This window comes from Oreochromis aureus, linkage group 3, assembly GCF_013358895.1.
Source record: "Oreochromis aureus strain Israel breed Guangdong linkage group 3, ZZ_aureus, whole genome shotgun sequence".
NCBI classification, from domain to species: Eukaryota; Metazoa; Chordata; class Actinopteri; order Cichliformes; family Cichlidae; genus Oreochromis; species Oreochromis aureus.
The window spans coordinates 110,200,231-110,219,838 of NC_052944.1; the positions used below are offsets into that span (position 1 = coordinate 110,200,231).

The 19,608-nt window shown below is 40.8% G+C and overlaps 1 long non-coding RNA gene across 8 annotated transcripts; it reads left to right on the top strand.

Annotated features, from left to right (window-relative positions):
* Positions 1-5,799: 5,799 nt before the first annotated feature.
* On the top strand, positions 5,800-10,569 carry LOC120438797. 8 transcript variants are annotated; one of them, XR_005612141.1, is made up of 9 exons: positions 5,800-5,862; positions 7,699-7,880; positions 7,979-8,092; positions 8,247-8,452; positions 8,570-8,694; positions 9,142-9,292; positions 9,545-9,669; positions 9,774-9,875; positions 10,035-10,558. It is a non-coding gene; the product is annotated as an uncharacterized LOC120438797 (long non-coding RNA). The 8 variants fall into 8 exon arrangements; XR_005612145.1 differs by having other exon boundaries at positions 7,979-8,452; positions 10,018-10,569; XR_005612144.1 differs by having other exon boundaries at positions 7,979-8,452; positions 9,545-9,583; positions 10,018-10,567.
* The last annotated feature ends 9,039 nt before the right edge of the window (positions 10,570-19,608 follow it).

The window sequence follows — 19,608 nt, forward strand, 5'->3', positions numbered from 1 at the left end:
GAAAAACAGGAAGTTTTAGTGCACAAGGCATATTAATAGATATAGACACAAAAAAGAGGAACTCCCCACACAAACAATCTTCAAGACTGTGTGACGTGTAAAGTACCGAAATAATACCATATAAGTCACAGCTGATGATTCTAATGTTAGAGAGCTCTTGCAACTGGCGTCTGAGCTGTGCAGAGGTCTCTCACCCCCGGAAGACGATTGAATAAAGAAAGACAGGTACTTATGTATGTCAGCATAAGGTGGAGTCCAACAGAAGCAAGGCACCCTACATGCGCACAGCATGCAGCAGGGGTTGCCAAAATAATATAGAAAACAGCACATGTAGTGAGAGAACACCCACCAAAAGTTCTGATTACACATAGTGTGGTGGCATAGGTGAACTCGCAGGCGTTCACTATGACATCATTAGCACAACAGAGACTGAGTAAAGTTTTAGATGCTCCAAATCTGACATTTACACATGAAGGAATCAATATGGCAGATTTAATGGGATCAGGAGAACCTCATGATTGTACTAAGAAAGCAGAACTTGAAGGGAAAGTCAGGGAAGATTTAAAAGCAGAACCTATCCCTGGAGCTGAGGATTGGTTCATAGATGGCTGCTGTCATCGTGATGAAGAAGGATCGAAAGCAGGCTATGCTATAGTCTGCAAACAAGGAACTGAATTTGAGCCCACGAGGAACTCCAGAAGTGGAAGGAGCCACGCTGGATGGGTCCTTACGAGGTCGTTGCCAGAACAACTACAGCAGTTCAACTGAAAAGGAAAGGCGATACCTGGTATCATTGGTCGCAGTGTGCGCCAGCACATGAGAGCTTGCTAGAGGAAAACTCCTCTACACCAAACACAGGTGTCAACGATAACGAGCAGAGGCAAAATAAATCCTCTCACCTGTGCAACGGGCCAACCAGTAGTCTACCTGGGAGGTCAAGAGAGAAGAGGAGCAGCGCAGAAGGTCGCCACGCCAGCAGAAAGGAGCGGTGACAAGTTGAGGACTCCACAAAAGCAGGGAGTTTCATTCCAGGATATAAAGTTTATATAACATGATGCAAACACACGAATCAGAGACACGTAATGAGAAAACTGATTAGAATGTTCCTTACAACTACATGTTTATTGTATGCAATGATATTAATGATGGCTGTGTTGTTTATTGTCTATATTTTGCAGGGCACTCCGGACCACTTGTCTGAACACGGAGGCCAGTCCAGCCCAGCACTTCCTGAGACTGTACTTGCCAAAACGGGATCGGTAAAAAAGACAAAAGCGCGAGGTGTCAGGTAAAGGTGATGAGTGTCTCAGCATGAATAATGGCATAGAGTTGAATTATGTTAAAGGGTCTACCAGCTCATTCATGTTTGATTTGTGTGACGTTATTAAGTGTACAGGAGCTAGTAGTAGCTGGAGAGCGTATGATGTATGGGTCTGCAATGACCCCATGATATGCTTAGGGTAAATCTAGTTGATGCAAAGTCTAAGCCGCTCGCAGAAAGCTTAATCACCATTCTGACTGATCAGATGGTAACTTCGGGAACAGTAGCTCAAAAGGAACAGGAACCAAAAGGGAGAGTACTTCTGACAACAGATTACTTTAGACTGAAGCCTAAGGATTTGATAAAGCGTGCCACCGGTTTCAAGGACAGTAACCTCTGGCTTGATTGGGTGGCTCAAAATGCTAGAGAACAACATGTATTAAAGGCTATTCCACAACACAACACACGTACATTAGCCGCCAGAGGTAAGAGACATATTTTATTAAAAGAGGGACCCAGGGTACACATGCATATGACCCTAGGTTAAACTCTCCAACCTACACTCTATTGGAGTGCCCAGGAGAGGTCCAGATGAGTACAAGCTGGTAAATCTGATAGTGGTAGAATTTGAAAGTATATTTCTTTGGGTGACACCTAATAAGAATGTTGATCACATTAACTATGTTCATTGCAATCTGCTGAGACTCTCTAACCTAACCAGGGATGCCATGATGGGGTTCGCAGAACAATTGGGTCCGAGTTTGCTGATGGGAAATCGAATGGCCCTTAACATGAGAAGGGGGCGTGTGCGCCATATTCGGAGACATGTGCTGCACTTTTATCCCTAATAATACTGCCCCAGATGGCTCAGTAACCCGAGCTCTGGAGGGCTTGAAAACTTTGTCTAAAACTATGCATGAACACTCAGGTATCGAAAATCTGCTGGCGCCCTGGATGACATCTGTGTTTGGACAATGGAAAGGTGTGGCTATGTCAGTGATGTTTTCTTTGACTGTACTTTTGGGAATACTGGTCATCGCTAGTTGTTGTATCATTCCTTGTGTCAGAGGATTGTTGGTAAAAGTAATGGCGAGGGTTCCTAACCCTGGCTGGGTTGAGGGCATCTACCAGATGAACTTAGAACCCATAGAGTGGGCCAGGAGTGATACAACACGAGTGTGGTGACATTCCTTGTTGGAATGTCAAAAGAGGGAATGTTGGGATTTAGAGATTCTTTTATTGCTGCCATATAATCTGCCTTATGATAAATGCATTAATAACATGTTCTACAGTATTATTTTATATTCACAGGTTGAGTTTATTTTATACACAATGCATATCTGTGCTTGTTTAGAGTTGATGTTCTATCCAAGAGGGTTTTAAGCTTCACTGGTGAGAGTGTCCAGGTGATACATGTTGAGGGAAGATGAGAACATAGCAGGTTAATTGCATGCATGCTTACAATACACATAAATCTAGTAGCAGGCCTGAGCGAAGGCCCAAGTGTCTTCTGCTTCTTATTTGAGACCTGCGCCAATTCAGTCTACTTAGTGATTGAGGACGAGGGTCCATTATTAGCCCTTAGAGGCCCTGAAGCTTGAAGTTATTACCTTAAAAGGAAGGTGTTATCAAAAAGAGAAGTTATATGTCTGTTCATAGTTATTAGAGATGTACAAAATGTACCCTTGTCTGTAAACAATGACTGGACATAATGTATTTTTGACCTGTATTGACGTGTATGTGGGGGTGTGATCCTCTATGCTATAAAACCAGAACTCAGTGTATTTTTGTCAGAGCAAATAAGCCATATGCTGATGGTTGTTCTCCGTTGTCAATAAACTCATCGCTTGATTGTACTTTTCTGGGCCTCCGCTGCTTGTTGTCTGGTCTACAGTTGATCGATCTCGCTTCATAGGCCAAAGACACATTAAAGGAATTATTACAGGTTTAGAAACAGGGATGGATATGAAGGAGCTTAGCATGAATTTGCATTGAGGAAAAAATAGCAACGAGCATCAGAGGTGAGGAAACAGTTAGGAAAACTAAAAGGATGTACTGGCAGGAATACTGCAGTACTTTAGGAAGAACTACACCAATTCAGAGTGTGTGGAGTACAGTTAAGAACATGAATGCAGACAGGAAACAACAGCAGTTGTCGTAAAGTAAATTCAAACTCCTTCATTAAATGCAGCTGGTTGAGTTGGAAACAATGGAGAATGATTCTGTTAAGTTGTTTATTTTCTATAGAAATGGAGCAGAAGGAGCACATGCAGAGCTGGACGTGGGCGTATATACATGCGTAAATCTGTGTCGTCTGTGAGCAGAGAAAACAAAGAGCTTTGATTCTCCCACAATGAGTGAAATATAAATGTAGTTTACATAATACCTGTTAAACAGTTGAAATAATAATGATACTGTTAGCTTCAACAACAACTCCTCTCGACACACATTAACAGGCCGTGCAATAAACTAATAACCACAAAGGTCCTGACAGGTAATAAACCTGTTATTACTTACAGTGGCTTCATAAACGCACTGATGGAAATGTCCAGTGTATCATCAGCCAGCCAGTCCTGTTACTGCTGTTAACTTCTTCACCAGAAAGTGTCACCATCAGGCTTCAACAGCAGTTTCCAGTATTAATAGTATTAATGAGCTACAGGTAGTATGGATGGGAAAATGTAGAGATGCTGGGCAAACAATGTGATCAAATCCACAGTGGGAATAATTGAAGTGATGACGGCAGAGAGAACAAAAATGAATCATATTGAAATGTTAAATCAGGAAAATCCTGGAGAGGAGGATAGTTCTAATGTTCAGTTTGTAATGTTTGAATTCAAAGCAGCTCTTAAATGCATAAAAATGACTTCACCTGGGAAGAATCAGGTGTGTTACATCATGATGAAGCAGGTAGAGGATGCTCTGCTGCTCTTCTATAATAGAATATATCAGGAAGCTGGAAAGAACTGTGAAACCAGGGAAAGACCCCACTAAGACCACAGGTTATAGGCCTACAGCTCTAACATGTCATCCAGGGAAAGTCATGGAAAGAATGACAGTGGACAGACTGATGAATGTGACACAAAGAAGGCAGCTGTTTGCACCTTCTCAGCAGGGGGAGGAACACCATGGACCCAGCAGTCAGTTAGAGTCAGAGATGAGGAAAGCTCAGTGCATTAGGAGATGAGGTGTGGTTTGTATCAGCCAACTTAAATGATGGAAATGAACGAGCTGTGCCTGGTTAATTTATTCTGTGTTTGCTAACAGTATTACAGACCCAGGCCTGGTGGATAATCCACTAACATGTTTTAATGCACAAGTTCATGTTCTGTGTGCTGATAACATCCAGTCTGTTCTGTGTGGAAATAAAATAACTCAATGAAACCAGACGAGGTCATTTCTGGAGAAGTTGTGGTGGGATTGTTGCTCCTGTCGGACTCGTCTGTGGCTCGCTGCTGCTGATACAAAGCTGGAGGTAAACAGGTCGGCTAAAAAGCTGATGGCCCATAAACAGTGACCGCCACTTTATTAGGTCACAGGTGTACTGTACCTGAGACAGTGGCCACTGTGTACCTAATAAAGTGTCAGCCATGGTAAATGTGTTTCCAGGAGGAGAAAAAAGAGCTGGCAGCAAAGGCAGGGAGGTGTCCTTTCCACCTAAACAGGAGAGGAATATAAAGATGATGAAGGTCACAGTTTGAATCAGTCATATTTCTTTCAATACAGTGATGAACTGATCCAGGATCAGTCCAATCATCAGCAGTTTGATCCACAGATGGATTGAAGTGTATCTGTGAAAATGTTGGACTGTTCCTTTATCAGTGTGTAACAGTGTGTGTATGAGAGCCATGTAATGTCCATGTGTGCATGCTGACTGCTCTGACCCCCCTCCTCCTTTCAGGGTGGAGCCTGCTGGAGTCCGATGGTTGAGACCAGGTCTGAGGAAGTGTAAGTGTGTTTTTAATGGGATTCATGAAAACAAAGCAGCACACATTCAACCATCTTCATCATGTCCAACACGTTCTCACTCCCAACTCGTCAAATGTGTGACGCATGGTCAGGCTCTCTCTGCTTCACTTATGGACGCGCAGGGTACCCCCCTCGCGTCGAGAATTGACGTGCAGGGTCCTCCTATTGAATACTATAGAGCTCCCTAATCGTTGTTTATTGACGACAAGAGATTTCCGCGGAAGAGCTTGTTGTTCGTATATTTATATATTTCCGAAATCACATTGTAGTGACGTGTACTGAACACAATATATTATATAATGTAAACAACTACCTGAGAAACAGCAGATACAGCAGATAAATTAATTATAGGCTATTACTTTTGTATCGTTTATTGCATTTATGGAGGGAGAGGTGTATGCTGGGTAATGGCACAGCTAGCAACTGGGTGACTTTATTCACCCGCTTCGGCTGTTATCAGTCCATACAATGGGCGTTATTAGCAGAAATCAGTCCCATAGATGTGGGCCATCCACCTGCTAGATTGTTCAGAAGGTTGTTCTCATCCATCCAGATGGAGGATCACTGACAGGAGCGTGGAAGACTCCAGAATCCACTCTGGCTGGAATCCGGTGGATACAGCAGTGTTACAGGTAAGACCATTTAAACGGACAGCATTTATAAAATGACTATTAAAAGTCAGCGAGTGTCAATAATGTTAATGTGCTTATGTTAGTAATACAGCGAGTGCTAATATAACAGCTTTAAGATGCATTTGTAGATATTATTACGTGTTTTACCGTCTTTATGGTGCTAGCTTAAAGTTACGGTGTAAACGTTAGCTTATATTGTAGTAAAGCTGTTACTGTTTAAACGATGTTAGCACAGAAATATTAGCTTCTGTCATGACTGATGAAGTTACTAGTTAATAAAGTTTCCAGTAAAGTGATTAATCGCAGCCACAGATTAACAGTAAATATCTCGATTAGCTTCGATGCATCTGTAATAAATATGTGCACGTTTCAGTGCTTCGTTTAAACTGTATGATACTTATACTGACCCAGGGTCAGTGTAAATACAATCCTAGCTGTGTGAACAAAGCCTGGCTCCTTTAATCCTGCATGACAAACCTCAGGATGCAGGTTATTATGACTCTTTCCTGCTGGCACACCTGTCACACCTGAGAGTCAGCTAGAAGCTTACAGTGACGTGGACATCATGCAAAGACTGCCAGACTCTGTAATACTGTAAATGATCAGTGACTCAGGTTAACACTAAACTTTAAACAGTCCCTCTGTGTCTCTGTGTGTGCTGAACATCTGGAATCAGATTGAGTCAGGCTGCATCAGCTGAATCTGTTATTTGTAAATATCAATATTTTTTATTCAGGTGTGGGGATAATATGTAAGACCGCAGTGAAGCGATGTACCAGATTAATCCCTGGCCAAAGGTATCGTACTTACATCAGACTACTGATCCAGCCACATCAGCCTTTTGTGAGGTCTGTTTAAAGTAGACTTAAAATGAACTGCAGGTTCCTGAGAGGTGGACTGTGAGCACAGAAACACATGTTCATACATACAGCTGCAGCAAGCTTACATTAATTTTAAATAGATTTGTTACTCTGATGTCTGTCTCTCTGTTAGTCCTCTGACAGACTGGTACCTGTCCAGGTGTGCTCTACCTATGACTACTGGGACAGGCTCTAATAGAAAGTTTCTATTATTCTCATTTAAGGTATTTAAGTGCTTATGCATATGCTTAGTTGTGACACTGTTATAGACTGTTCAGTGAAAGTTTCTAAAACTAGATGAACTTACTTCAGCATCAGCAGTTTGAGAAAACAACTCCCTTTACAGGTGCTGATAAGGCCAAGGGCACAAAACAGCTTAACCATTGATCCGTTAGGTTTCATAGCGAGGCGCGTGAAGTGTGGTAGGATCAGTTTGTAACTTCCTCCCTCTTTCTTGGAATTCATAAAGGAGTAGGAGCACGACTTCTGTGGCAGAGCTGACATGACTGTGAACTGTGATGTTTGATGTGTGTTGGCTCTCCTGCACGCAGTAATAAATAGCTTGATCACAGCTCTTTCTGTGTTGCAAACTCCCACGATACCCCCCACCCTCCCACTGAGAACTTGAATTGAATATTCAGAAGAAAATGAATGGATAGACTGACATTTGTTTAAATAGTTCTAGAAATCTGAGCTGTTGGTGTGGTAATAATATTAGAGCTGGCAATCTTTCTTACTGAATCTCTACTCTGAGTCATGTTACCTGAGATTAATTCTATGTTTACCTGACAGCCTGGACACATGTGCTGTGTGAAGGATGTAAATCAAATCAGATCTTAACTGCTTACAGTTAAAGAACTTGTTCATATGTAATTGTAATATGAACCAATGATTTTCTGATTGCTGATTCTAAGAGAGTCTTTGTGGAAATCCTGTTTGGCTTTTTGTTATTTTAATTCTCTTTTCTGTTTCCCAGAACAGTTCTCCACAGTCGCTGTCCACATGGGTCAGTGGGACCAAGCAGCACTCTGCTAATGTGGGACTCTGACCAGCAACATCCAGCAAGACCCAAGCAGCGTTTTCTATCTCCCAGCTGGAGTTTTTTGTTTGTCTGTGACTGGAGAGTCAGATTTTTGTTGAAGCTGGAGGAACAGAGAGGTAAGTCAGTTTGCAGAGATCCCTCCCACCCTGGCTTTTATGTGCTAGATTTCTTATCTGAAACAGTAATATTTCAGTGACTGCTGCTTGTACCACAGGTTAATACACGCTACTGATCCCTGATGGGAGAATCATCACCTCTGCCAACAAAGAAGCCTGGTGGATGTTTGTTTGCAGTCTGATGATGGGACATCATGCTCTGCATCTTCAAAGTCTGTGTCTTGATTATTATTGATACACAGTAATGTGAAGTATGCTTATATCTAGTATAACTGGACCAACCTGGTGCTCTTCATTTATGGAGGCTGTTGAGTCTGAATGTTGGATGTTGTGTATCTCGTGTTCTCTGGGCTTTGTTGTCCTCAGTCTTTTTGCAGGATCAGGAAACAAAACCAGGAGACCTGTAAATGTTTCTTCTCCAGTTGGATGATGATAAGACTGTGACACGGGATGCCACCTTTGGTCTTGTGATGAAGCAAAGCTCAGGAAGAAGTGTGATTAAATGGTACCCACATGTGTGCTGCTGAGAAGGATGTACAGGGGCACCTGCAGCCAAATCCAAGCCTCCTCAGGTTAGTTGTAGTTGCAGAATGCTATAGGACTGAGACAGCTGAGGCATCAAATGTTTGATTAAACGGATGAAAAAGAGAAGTTTCTTCCCTGTAATTATCACTTTTTAAAATCTTTAGCAACTTCAGGTCTGTCAGCGTGCTGAGGTCACAGAAACAAGAAAAGCAGCTTCAGACTTCAGAGTGTTGTTTACAGTTTTCTGTCATCATGATCTCCCCTGAAGTTTATCACTATTATACAAGCAGTAAGTCCACAGTACTGTAATGATGATTCTGACTTTGGTCACAGTTGCATATTTTAATAATATACAATTATTTTTTGTAATTCATATTTTTTCTGTTAATCAGAAATTTACTTTGTGAAATTTGTATTTGAGAATGCAGAATTGATTTTTATTGTTTAATATTTAATTTCTTTCAGTTGCAATTGTTAAATGAAAATATATATATATATTTTCTAATTTAGCAAACTAATTTATTAAATATATATATATTACTTTTAATACATTAATTTGACACCTGTATTGAAAATACCATATTGTATTCATACAGAATCAGTTTGGTATCATTGTTTGTCTGATTGCTGAAACTAAGAGCTACTTTGATCTGTGTAGATCTAAATTATCCAAAGTTGAGCTCTAATGTTTCTTCACCCTTGTGTGTTTGATATCTGATTTCCTACATGCTGACAGAGCAGAGCGGCAGTTTGTGCTCACAGATGGTGACGGTGTGGAGAGACGGTGGTGTTTCCTCAGAAGAACCAGTCACAAAGAGTCCATCTCACCACCTTGACTTGCTGACTGATGCTCGTCTGCACTGCACAGAGGAAATCAACTGACCGAGGTTTGTCCAGTGACGTGTTATGAAATGTATATTTGTTTTATGCTTACAGATATGTTTTTCTTGACAGAGGCTCTGCAGAGGTTAGACAAAGCAGAGAAAACATGTGATTTACATTTTACTGTGATTTACTGGGATATTTGTTGCCTGATGTTCAGCAGGAATGGAGAAATGGAATCAAAGGGAGATGTTTTTGATGTTTTTGTAATGATGTAAGTAAACCTTCAATATTATTTATTTGCTTGGTTATTTTAGGAGTGTTTCTGGGTGAGGGAGAGAGGAGTCATCATCCAGGTAAAGTGACGTGGATCAGTGGATACACTTGTCTCCCCTTTAAAGGAGATACTCTTAGAGAGAGACGATCCGAGTCATCCTTAAATGTTAATGCTTTCAAATACACAAACATTTTTAAAGGACAAAATCGAACATCCAACTTTGACTGTAATACAATTAAATCTTTGCATGTGTGTTTTCAAACTCTCAGATGGGAAGGATATCACTATTAGACTGTCTAACCTGCCGGAGCAGCACTGAATGATCACCACACATGAGCATGTTCCTGCAACATTCAGCAGCTTTGCTTTTGGTAAGTAGAGTTACCTAACTACAGTAACTTTAAACACATGCCATCCATTTCTAACGGCCTGGTTACTTCCTGTCAGTTATTTTAGAAACCATGTGGTCACCTGACCTAACACTGTTTCTTCTTCTTCCCCTTAATGTTGAAGTGTCAAATGTCAACCAGCTGGAGAGGAAACTACACCAGTGTACTGGGATGTTTCACCAACACGTGCCAGACGCTGTAACTTCATGGTGACATCACCAGAGACAGCCCCGCCCACCTCAGGACCTCGCCATTGATCATGATGATTATAATGATGACAGCGAGCGGAACTAAGACTGTAAAAATCCACGACCAGAATGTTTAGATGCTTTCTAATTATTCATGAATACTGAGAGCCTCTTTCTGTGTTTTGTCTGTTTTTTTTGTTTGTTTTTTTTACCTTATTTGTTACTAACAAACTCACACTGTTTACATTTACATGTATGTTTCCATCTTTACCAGCCACACTCTGCCTGCATTTAGAAAACAAACCTTAGAAATCGTCGTTTTTCTCTTTTGTAATTCAGTGAATATACTGCGCTGCTTCCTTTTATTGCGTCAAACATTGCTTTAAGTTTTTCAGTATCCAGTTATTTTTTACTGCTGTTTGAATTCTCTGCATGTTTGACCCTGTAGACTGTTTGATGGACTGCTTGTCTTCCTGTTTGTAACCGCCGCCTGTTTTTGACTAAAGATTTGGATTTCTGACTTTAACACAGCCTCTGCGTGTCCTCCCTTTGTGTCCTCTTCCTCTGTGAATGTGTTGCATGTGTCACAGATTCATTTATTAACAGCTTTCCCACAGTGAGTTGCATCAGCATTCATTCACAGCACATTTCAAAGGATTCAGATTAATACAGTGATCTTACAGTCAGAATTATCCTGACAGACTGCCACTGTAAATTATCTTTCATCAGGTCAATTTTAAAGCTCAGTATTTCAAAGCAGGAGTTATGAAGAATCATACTGGCATTAGGACTGTAACAATATGTACTAACAAAGTCAAAGTTTTTTAATTATGCTAGAATATTGGAAGACAATCAACTTTTAGTGTTTTCTGCATATTAATTATACTGACACAGAGACGGTGACCCTAACTGTACAGAAGCACTAAACAACTGACAATCTAACAGACATTATTGGCCTGAGCCGTCATGCACAGTGAGTCTGATCCTGTGCTGTGAGAGTCTGATAAGCATCTTTCTGGTCAGTTTGGAAGAAATAACATCACAATGTTGATCTTTTTTTAATATTCCTTCTCTTTTACAACATAAACTGTGATCAAAGCTACTTATGTTCACAGCATGTAATAATAGTGACAGTCCAGGGCATTGTGGTCTGTTGAGCTAGGGTTAGGGTTAGCAATTCAGACATATGTCATCAATACTACTCTTGCTGGATATAACAAACACCTAGGAATTCATATTATAATTTGATTTTCATGAAATATTCATATTCAGTATCAGTCATTTTATATTATAACTACGTATCCACCCAGGCTCATGGTGGGGCAGGGCTCTGTCCTGGGATGCTTGAGTGAAAGGTAATGTAGGCTACACCCTGACCAGGTATCCAGTCTGTCACAGTTGTTTTCAATATTTGGTTCTAAAATATGAGTGAAAACAAAAATCCAACTAGGATTCTTGCGTATGATGGATGAAGTCTGTCTTTGACTGTATTGTCCAGCTGATCCATCAAACCCCCAGCAGGTGAACCTGATTCATGACATAACACAGTAACAATGTCAAAAATTAAACAGCTAGTCTAAATGTAAAGTGCATTTTAAACTCCTCTTCAATAAATTATATGGATGTGCAGAGAGTCATTCAGGACTGTAAAACGTGAACTACAGAACCCAGAGTCTTCACCATTAAATCTCTGGTTGCTTCATTTTTCTATCCTATCTCAGATACTTTAAAGGTTTTAGTAAAGTTGCATTCTCATGGTGAGGCAAAGTGCTTTATGTGTGTGTGCGTGCGTGTCATGAACGGCTATAAAAGCCATTTAATTACAGGACAAAGCGGCTTTGAGTTCGAGTTACGGCAGACTGGCGCTACTTCTAAACGGAACGCAGCCTTCCTACGGCGGACAGCTAATAACAGGAATCGGACGCGGTCCACCCTAGTCCACGGCAACCACCATAGCAACCGTCTAGCATGACCTTAAAAACATATTCTGTCTTCATAACTATCAAAAACGTGAAATGATTTGCAAAGCATGAAAGTGTTACAGCTGCAGAGAGCTATGGCGGTAATTTGGAAGCTGTTTCAGGGGCGGATCTAGAGAAATTTTCTTAGGGTGGCATGAGGGTGGCAAAGAAATCAAATGGGGTGGCAAAATCAAAGCCTTTTTTTCCCCCAAACACATATGCAGGTGGTTACATATGGTTAAAATGATTCAAATGCAGTAAGTATACACGTTTTTCATATAAATATAGTCTATAACTTAATTATTGTCTGTAGCCCACATAATTACATACTTTAGTTACATAAAACGTGAGTTTTGATTTTATGTACTGTATAGCCTGTATAATAAATAAATATGTAGCCCAATAAGTATAAAATCCAGAAAGCTACACAACATGGGGCGGCTCATTTACAAACACAAGTCTAACTTAAGTTTCACTGTTTTTTGTTAGAAAACAATCACATTGTTACAGCTTAAATTACACAAAATGTCAGAAATCTGCACTGTCATGAACAAAAATTTAAACCTAATTTTTCATGATTTGTTGGATTAACCCACTGAGGTATGAAATACAACCGGACATTTTTGACTCCTTTTGAGTTTATGTTTGTATTTCACCCTCAAATTGTTTCATTTTATTTTTTCCCCCTTGCCTTGTTTGGTATCATTCTTTTCAGCTCAACTGAATTTAGTTGTTTTTTTTCACTGACGTACTGCATTAGTATTACTGATCTGAAATCACACAAAGAGCTTGAAATCTTAGTAGTATTTTTACTGTAAAAAACCCCACAGACATGTTGAGTAAATATAAATTGTACATTTTGTAAACATATACAACTATTTGTCTAAAAATGCAGCCAATACACCTGCCGTTTTTTCATTTTGTACAACCATTATATTAAATAACATTAAATATTAGTAAAATATTACTAAAACCAAAATGAGAGAACAATCAGGTGTCGCAATAAGATGCCCCACAAATGATGTGTGCCAGAAAAAAAAAAAAGTTTGTCCACCAAAAGACAGAGGAGAACAGCGCAGGGATAAACCTGCAGGCCTGACAACAGCAGGTGTATCACTCCGCTGGTTTTCTACTTAGTGACAGTGTTTACGTTACAAATGTGCCTCTCTCTCCCTCTCTCTCACTCACTCGCTCTGTCTCGCTACCGTCACTCCCAAAACTTTTCCCTCTTCCTAAAGAACCAAATCCCACGTGTTGACTTTTTTTTTAATTGGTCGACATGGTGCATTTTTCCACCGATAGGAAAGAGGTGACTTTTTTTCTTTCTCTACTGTTTTCGCGCTGTCCTTACAAAACGCTTAAAACACGCACACAAACGTGACGACAGTATTTTGAAAAAAAAGCGTGGCTTATATATATTATCATAACTCTGGATTTACTGGCCTGTAATTAAAATTTAAAAACTTTGAAGTCCGAACTTTCACTGTGGGCTGAAATAGAAACTCAGCGTGGCTGCAGCTTGTTGCTATGTCAGCTTACATCAGTCATGTGATTTGGAGGTGCAGCGTGTCCGTGGACCACAGAGGGTTAATAACACTCACCTTCCTTCCATTTCCAGAGTGTAACATCCACCCACCTGTGTAAAAAGCGAAATTCCCATGGTGTTGTTCAAAATGTGCCCTGGCACAATCATAGGCATCGCTTGCTACTGAAAACAAGAAAAAAGCCGGTCCTGCTATGGACTGAACCATTTGTTAATGGTGGAGGGGGGGAACACTGTGCAATATATTCAGTTTTATCATTTATATTCACTGTTGACTGTAACTACGCTCAAACTGTTAATGCTATCTTATTTTAATAAACAACACTATCACATGCAAGACTGGGGTGGCACTTGGGGTGGCAAGGGATCATTTTAGGGTGGCACTTGCCACCCCATGCCACCCTTCTAGATCCGCCCCTGAGCTGTTTGTATAGCTAATAATATACGATGTAACCATGGAGACAGTCAGTCACGTGAGCTAGCGGTGCACGTTTACTACAGCGTCCACACGCTGCACAGGGTAAAGACTTCAATATTGTTTTATATTTATATATATTTGCCTTGTGTTGACCATCACCTCAGGTTCACCATTACAGTTTCAGCACACAGATGTCTAAAAATGAACACATTAAAAAATCATGTCTCAGAAATAAGCACAGCTGTTCATGTTTGTCATTATAGTTTTATTTGTAAGAAAATTGTGAACTTCAAATTGTTTATCAAGTCAAAGAACATTTGACAAGTCTGAGTCATTCCTTTGCCCTATGAGAGCTGGAATAAATATATATCCTGACAGTTACAGTTGAAACAGTAGAAACAGGTAGAAATGGGATCAGATTCATCTTTGCTTAGTCAGACACGTCCTGTGTTGGCCTTAACCCAAATTTCCCTCGGGGTCAACCTTCAGGATCAAGTTTTATTGAATTGAATCATATTAAAAAACAAACAATAGCACGATCTGTGTGATTTTGCATCCATTTCCAAATTGTAGTCAAGCAGCCCAGTCTCATACATAGGTAACAGAAATGTCTCTAATGTAGACGTGTACAGTGTAGTGTAAGCATTAAAAGATCATAAAGGAAACACTAACATTTATGTGAAACTAATTGTAATAAAAAACTAGAAAGCGAAAATTTCAGAAGAAATTTTATGTGTGCCTATGCCGCTGCTAATCACTGTAGTTGCCATTCATACGGCTACAGAGAGCAAAACTCAGAAGAGCAGCCATTCTCCACCATGAACTATGGTAAAACAAACACCGCCACGCTTCACAGATGACAGCTTACAGTTTTGTGTAAAGATGAAGTTACTTCAGACAGCGCCGATTTGCAGGCGCCAGCACACAGGTTCATGAGCAGAAGTCCCATTGTACCACGGCAGACCCGACAATGTTTGCATGAACACGCTTTGAAGCATTACATTATGGACCACTTTTCACACATGCATTCACTTTTTGTTTTTGTTATTTTTACACAGTGTTCTGAATTATGAACAATGGTCTACAGCCAATCTTGTGTATTATTATACAAACTTTGGTTGTGAGATTCAGATAACTATTTAATAAAAGCTAAATATTTTATATGAGAGTAAGAAAGAAAAGTATATCTTTGTGTCCACCTTTCTCTGTTAATGCCCTAGCTGGCCCCCCCCCCCAAAAGCTTTGCTAGATCCGCCCCTGCACAGTTACCAGCTGTCAGCTACACAAAAAGGAGCTTGGTCTTTGTCTCTCAGAAACAACTCATAACTTCCTTCAACTCATTCATGTCACCTAAAGTGTAAACCTGTTTCTCCATCACCAGTTCAGCTCTGATGATTCAGTAAGGACATCTCCTGATTTCATCTTCATGCTCCAGCAAACATCAGCTGATACTAGAAATTAAAATCAAAAGAATTCTAACAACAGCTGATCAAGCTTAAACGTGCTGCTGTTGTTTAGCGCGATAAATAAGAGCGAACAGCCGATCATTGATCAGTTTCATGATTGACGTTTCAACACGCGAGAGAATGACAGGGGAGGCTTCGTAACGACAGAATAAATCATAATGTTTTCTCTGAATGTGGGACGATTCCGTTTGTACGGCACGGCAACTCTATGAACTAACCCTAATGAATAAAATAAAGTCCAACGTCAGTAACTTAGTGCGCACACAGCTGTATATAAACTCCCGTGGCAGTACGATTGTAAAGGTCAACGAAAATAAATTACACCTAAACTCGGTTTATATCTGACCCAAATAGAGTGCAGTTCATAACTTCTTACCTGAAATTCAGTTCACCTCATGCTCCTGCCTTCGGTTTCCAGCATCATCTGCCCATATAAACGAAAAATAAGTCCAGCTAAAACACATACTGTCGGCGAGCGACCGGGTGCTGACACGAGTTTCACCCGCCTCAATATAAGCCAAGCCTGGGTGCTTTTTCACGAAGGGTCGCTAGCGGCGCGAGCTAACTATGCTAGCGGCGCTAGCTAGCTAGCCGGCTATCAGCAACACATAAGAGAACTGCTGCTAAATAAACTACACCTAAACTCGGTTTATATCTGACCCAAATAGAGTGCAGGACATAACTTCTTACCTGAAATTCAGTTCACCTCACGCCCTGCCTTCGCTTTCCCTGATCCACGATTGACCTCCGCGTTAGCAAACAGCGGTCGATCGGCGGTCGCGGCATGTCCTTTCTGTCATACACCGGTGGATAGCTGCCCACTGTTGTAGCTCCGCATTATAGCACCACCAAACAACTCAGTTATTTTTTTCCACATCCAGCTGTAACTCCGATTCTGTGCGAGCATTTGCGAGAGACCGGGAGGTGAAAGGAGAGAGAGTCCCTCGCTGTCCATTTGCAAACAAGCGCGGCAGCTAGCTAGGTAGCCGGCTAGCTGTCAGGCAGCACCGAGGTCGTCAGAGCATTGTCGCTAATATGGGATGTCTTGATAAAACAAGCAGATATTTGAAGTTTACACACCTACATTCTCGCCTGAAAATATCTTAAAAGTTTATTTTGTGACCTAGAAACACTAATAAAAGACATATAAAACGAAGTGGTGGCCGCCATTGTTTAACTCGGCAGAGGTGTGCTATGAATTGTGGGATATGGAGTTTTCCACCAAGCATAGAAGCCATTGTGTTTACCGTAACTATTCAATGGTTCGCGCAACCTTAAAACCTCCAATGGTTCCTGAAAGCAGCGAGGCTGTCTGCGCGCCATTGATATTGTCATCATTACGGTATCCAAATAAGGGTAGACAGGCTGTACCACTCCCAGCATACCACTAGAGAGAGCCAACACACCACAAATGAAGTTTGAAATTTGTTTCAATGGGACCAAAAGATGGCGCCAACACACCACAAATGAAGTCTGTTTATTTGGCGCCAAAAGATGAATTGGCCTAAATTTGCACTAAAATATTAATATTTAAAGAACTATAAAAGTCATAAACACCAAAAGTCATGACATAATAGTCCAGCTCCAGCCGCACAAAATGATCTAACATATGTAACCCTAATGTCAAAACTGTTCGGCAGAGGAGAGCGGAAAATTTTCACTAAAATATTAATATTTAAAAACTATAATATTCATAAACACCAAAAGTCATAGCACACCATTCCAGATCCAGCCGCACAAAATGAGGTAACATATATGAAGCTTCTCTGAAAACTGCGGGTCGAGATACGCTGCAAAATTTCAGGCGAAAAAGGAAAATAATAATAACTAGAAAGCTTAAAATTTCAGAAGAAATTTTATGTGTGCCTATGCCGCTGCTAATCACTGTAGTTGCCATTCATACGGCTACAGACAGCAAAACTCAGAAGAGCAGCCATTCTCCACCATGAACTATGGTAAAACAAACACCGCTCACGCTTCACAGATGACAGCTTACAGTTTTGTGTAAAGATGAAGTTACCCGTACAGCGCCGATTTGCAGACGCCAGCACACAGGTTCATGAGCAGAAGTCCCATTGTACCACGGCAGACCCGACAATGTTTGCATGAACACGCTTTGAAGCATTACATTATAGACCACTTTTCACACATGCATTCACTTTTTGTTTTTGTTATTTCTACACAGTGTTCTGAATTATGAACAATGGTCTACAGCCAATCTTGTGTATTATTATACAAACTTTGGTTGTGAGATTCAGATAACTATTTAATAAAAGCTAAATATTTTATATGAGAGTAAGAAAGAAAAGTATATCTTTATGTCCACCTTTCTCTGTTAATGCCCTACCTGGCCCCCCTGGCAAAAGCTTTGCTAGATCCGCCCCTGCACAGTTACCAGCTGTCAGCTACACAAAAAAGGAGCTTGGTGTTTACAGGAGTGCAGAATTATTAGGCAAATGAGTATTTTGTCCACATCATCCTCTTCATGCATGTTGTCTTACTCCAAGCTGTATAGGCTCGAAAGCCTACTACCAATTAAGCATATTAGGTGATGTGCATCTCTGTAATGAGAAGGGTGTGGTCTAATGACATCAACACCCTATATCAGGTGTGCATAATTATTAGGCAACCTCCTTTCCTTTGGCAAAATGGGTCAAAAGAAGGACTTGACAGGCTCAGAAAAGTCAAAAATAGTGAGATATCTTGCAGAGGGATGCAGCAGTCTTAAAATTGCAAAGCTTCTGAAGCGTGACCATCGAACAATCAAGCGTTTCATTCAAAATAGTCAACAGGGTCGCAAGAAGCGTGTGGAAAAACCAAGGCGCAAAATAACTGCCCATGAACTGAGAAAAGTCAAGCGTGCAGCTGCCAAGATGCCACTTGCCACCAGTTTGGCCATATTTCAGAGCTGCAACATCACTGAGTGCCCAAAAGCACAAGGTGTGCAATACTCAGAGACACGGCCAAGGTAAGAAAGGCTGAAAGACGACCACCACTGAACAAGACACACAAGCTGAAACGTCAAGACTGGGCCAAGAAATATCTCAAGACTGATTTTTCTAAGGTTTTATGGACTGATGAAATGAGAGTGAGTCTTGATGGGCCAGATGGATGGGCCCGTGGCTGGATTGGTAAAGGCAGAGAGCTCCAGTCCGACTCAGACGCCAGCAAGGTGGAGGTGGAGTACTGGTTTGGGCTGGTATCATCAAAGATATGAGCTTGTGGGGCCTTTTCGGGTTGAGGATGGAGTCAAGCTCAACTCCCAGTCCTACTGCCAGTTTCTGGAAGACACCTTCTTCAAGCAGTGGTACAGGAAGAAGTCTGCATCCTTCAAGAAAAACATGATTTTCATGCAGGACAATGCTCCATCACACGCGCGCCCAAGTACTCCACAGCGTGGCTGGCAAGAAAGGGTATAAAGAAGGAAAAACTAATGACATGGCCTCCTTGTTCACCTGATCTGAACCCCATTGAGAACCTGTGGTCCATCATCAAATGTGAGATTTACAAGGAGGGAAAACAGTACACCTCTCTGAACAGTGTCTGGGAGGCTGTGGTTGCTGCTGCACGCAATGTTGATGGTGAACAGATCAAAACACTGACAGAATCCATGGATGGCAGGCTTTTGAGCGTCCTTGCAAAGAAAGGTGGTTATATTGGTCGCCGATTTGTTTTTGTTTTGTTTTTGAATGTCAGAAATGTATATTTGTGAATGTGGAGATGTTATATTGGTTTCACTGGTAAAAATAAATAATTGAAATGGGTATATATTTGTTTTTGTTAAGTTGCCTAATAATTATGCACAGGAAGTGTCACCTGCACACACAGATATCCCCTAAAATAGCTAAAACTATAAACTACTTCCAAAAACATTCAGCTTTGATATTAATGAGTTTTTGGGTTCATTGAGAACATGGTTGTTGTTCAATAATAAAATTATTCCTCAAAATACAACTTGCCTAATAATTCTGCACTCCTGTATGAGAGTAAGAAAGAAAAGTATATCTTTGTGTCCACCTTTCTCTGTTAATGCCCTACCTGGCCCCTGGCAAAAGCTTTGCTAGATCCGCCCCTGCACAGTTACCAGCTGTCAGCTACACACAAAAAATGAGCTTGGTGTTTGTCTCTCAGAAACAGTT